This window comes from Malania oleifera, chromosome 7 (genome assembly GCF_029873635.1).
Source record: "Malania oleifera isolate guangnan ecotype guangnan chromosome 7, ASM2987363v1, whole genome shotgun sequence".
NCBI lineage: Eukaryota > Viridiplantae > Streptophyta > Magnoliopsida > Santalales > Ximeniaceae > Malania > Malania oleifera.
The window spans coordinates 4424529-4428280 of NC_080423.1; the positions used below are offsets into that span (position 1 = coordinate 4424529).

Genomic DNA, 3752 nt, shown 5'->3' on the forward strand with positions numbered 1-3752 from the left:
CCTATGGGTCCAGGTTGATTATGTTTTATCAGGATTATTATATTAAATGTTATTAGTGTAAAAAAAAAAAATTTATGGTAAAATAGGTTGGTTGTTACATATGCTCTGCCAAATACAACCTCAAAGCTAAGCCTCATAGTTAAGCCTTGGCCATTTAGACGGAGATTTATTAGATATTGTCAGAAAAATTTACCTACCATCCTCTAAGACTAAAGGCCATGGTTTTATCATCATGGCTATAAACTACATCACTAAATGAGTTGAGGCGGCCAATTCTCGTGAATACCATTAGCCAATAGTCAATTATCAAGTTTCTTAATGAGTGTATCTGATAATATAGAGACTTAGAAATAGTGAAAATAAAAATAAGTAAGAGAAGGAGGAATTGGTTTGGTATAAGGCCAAACCGTGGACGGTTTTGGTGGAGCTCAGAAAACCGTCGACGGTTTTGAGTTACCTCGGTCTGGTAATGGTAAAACAGTGAAAAAGGGTTTGGTTAAAAACCAAATCGTCGACGATTTTGTCTGGCAGTAGCTTATATATAAGGATCTCGTAGCTTATTTCCTTAAAGAAATTAAAATTTCTCTCTCTCTTTCTCTCTTAGGGTTGCGGCCTCTCTTGTAACGACCCGCTCCTTTTTCGCATATTATTTTTTTTTTTTATAAATAAATTATCATCACATCATACATTCCAGCTCAGCAGGTCACAATCCACCTGGACCCGTGGGCACCAGGGATATAACAAAACATACAGCAGAAGCCTACGCAGCAGAAAGTACAAAATTATATACATCTCATCACAATGTGCATAACACATACCAGAGTCACTACAATTACTATCTCACAGTATATACATCCCAAAAATGAAATCTAGGGACAATCCCCACAAAAACCTAACTGTCCCTACCAAAAACTTACCCTTCCAAAGAGGGCAACCAACTGATCTAGATCAGCGGGGCTTTTCCCGCTCTCCTATCAGGGGCTCCTGAAAAATGTATAAGATTTAGGGGTGAGACACCTCTCAGTAAGGGAAATAAACTAATACCAGTGTGTGGCAACATGAGTATTCTGTGTTCTACATATACCATACATAACATATTCAATACTGTTTATCAAATCTGGGAAAACATATGCATATCAACACATAGCAGAATATACTGCATTTTCATAAACATATCTCATCTCATACACTAATAATAACATAAAACAATCCTGGTAGGTTAGCTGGCTGTTGTCATGTATTACCCCCACATGACTGGGTTGTGTGGTCCGAAGGCGGGACTTGACAATAGTTGGCCGACCACTGTCAAGTCAAACAGTAGTCTGTAGGTCCGATGGGTCTACCCAGACTGGTCCGTACACCAGGGGCGATAACAGCACACTTCTTGAAAATAACCACATCGACCATCCAATCTCACACCACTCCGTACAGCGGCGTTAACACAGATATCATGATCACGAAGACCATGGACACATAACAACGGTACCGTACAAGTGCTAGCCTAGACCAAGCCAACCAGGTTCTGATATCATATACATATACTAAAATCGTGATACATAAATATCTCATATCATTTATTTTCGCATCAATCATATCATTTCACATATATACGTGTATCATAAAAATCATCGGCCCGTACGCCGGTATTACACATTTTAACATAGCACGGCCCGTACGCCGGCAAATCACATAGCACAGCCCGTACGCTGGCAATCCACATAGCACGGCCCATACGCCGGCAATCACATAGCACAGCCCGTATGCTGGCAAATCACATAGCACAGCCCATACGCTGGCAAATCTCATCCACATAGCACGGCCCATACGCTGGCAAATCACATATACATATAAAAATATCTCGGCCCGTACGCCGGTTTTCCATCATAGAAATCCATATCATCCCCATTCCGAAAAAAAACAGTACAAAACATTTTTATACTCATGCCACACTAAACAAATTTTCCTCGTATTCAACATATCATCATTTAAACAGTATTTTCCAAATATAAATCATATATATAAATATATTTATTTTTGCTAAAACCAGATGCTACATATATGTATACATGCATTTTCTTAAACAAAACTAGCTTAGTTTATCCCCTTACCTGATTCCTGAAAAGCCCCTAAGAAAATCTCCCCCGTACCCACAAGGTTCTCAACTCAACACCCTGAAAATGAAAACTCGCAGAATTAAAGTTCAGTATTTTCGTACGTACAACATTTTCTATAACTACCACTAAGTCAAATTCGACTTTAAAAAGTCTTACCTCAACTTAGGGATGATTTCCCACGTTCCCAATCAACACCCTGGAACTGAAAATTTCCAGTATTAAAGTTCAGTATTTTTACGCGTATATCACTTTCTTCAACTGTCAAAAATCCAAATATTGAATATAAAGCCTTACCTTGGATTTGGGATGAAATCCAATTTCGTTTTCCTGACGATCCGTTCCGGCAAACTTGTAGAGAATTTCGCCAGGAGCGTCGTGGTGGTTTCGGTTTGTCGATCCGGCGTAAAACTAACCCGAAATCGAAGAGAGAGAGAGAGTTGTAGGAGAGAGAGAGAGAGAAAGTGAGAGAGAAGAGAGACACGGCCAACAAATCCAAAAATTGGATTTCCTTCCAAAGCTTCTTAAAGAAGCTTGCTAATTTAATAATATATATATATATAATAAACCTAAAGTAAAGTAAAGAAGCTTTCATACCTTTATATATATATATATATATATATATATATATACACACACACACAAGTATATATATATATATATATATATATATTTGTTCCTTATCATACTGTTTATTTTATTTATTAATTTAATTAATTAATTTTATTTTATTATTTTATTATTATTATTATTATATTTTTTTTTCGGGTTACTACATCTCTACTCTCTCTCGTTTCGATTTTTGGCTCGAAATCAGCCCGAATCAACTGATAAACGTGATTTCAAGATCCCGGCAACGATTCTCCGCAGTTTAACCGGAGCAGTTTCGTAGTTCAGGCTTTCTAGGCACCACTTCAAAACAAGTGTAAGGAAAATGTTTTTAAAGTCTAATTAGGCATTGGAGTGTGTGGGTCTAGGAATGTTAAAATAGTTTTTATTCTAGGGAATGAGTTGATTAAATTAGGAATTTTGGATACAGGGTTTTGTGCGTATGCTGCAGGCACAGTTTAGGATCCCTGCAGGCATTTTTCAGGAATTAGGTAAGGAAATAGGTTATGTCAAGAAATTTTTAGAATATTTACTAGTTAAATTGCAATATTTAATTACATAAACTATATATATATATATATATATATATGATTTTTCTGGATATTTTGGTAAATGAGAAGCATATTTATGAATTAATGTATATTTTTGGGAAATTTGTTGTTTGAACTGAGTAAACCTTTGAAAACAGAATGAAATTTCTGTATTTCTTGAATTCAATCTTTGTACATCCTAATTTACAATATATAATACAATCTAAGGTTCTAAATATGGAAACAATCTCCCTGCAAAATCACTCTCAATACTATACAATCATCTATATTTACCTACTTTCCTAATTTACTCAATATACCCAAGGATACTTGAGATTTCAACACTCCCCATCAAGTTGGATCATAGATATTAATCATATCCAACTTCCCAATGAAATCATCAAAATTCTATCGTGCTAACCCTTTAGTAAAGATGTCTGCAATTTGTTCCTTGGTAGGTACATAAGTCATATAAATGGTTCCGTCTTCAACCTTCTCTTTG

The 3752-nt window shown here is 35.9% G+C and overlaps 1 long non-coding RNA gene across 1 annotated transcript; it reads right to left on the reverse strand.

Annotated features, from left to right (window-relative positions):
- Positions 1 to 778: 778 nt before the first annotated feature.
- Positions 779 to 2608, reverse strand: LOC131160640 (uncharacterized). Its single transcript, XR_009138114.1, has 4 exons — positions 2409 to 2608; positions 2271 to 2316; positions 2109 to 2171; positions 779 to 984 (listed from the first exon to the last, which is right to left on the reverse strand). It is a non-coding gene; the product is annotated as an uncharacterized LOC131160640 (long non-coding RNA).
- Positions 2609 to 3752: the final 1144 nt, after the last annotated feature.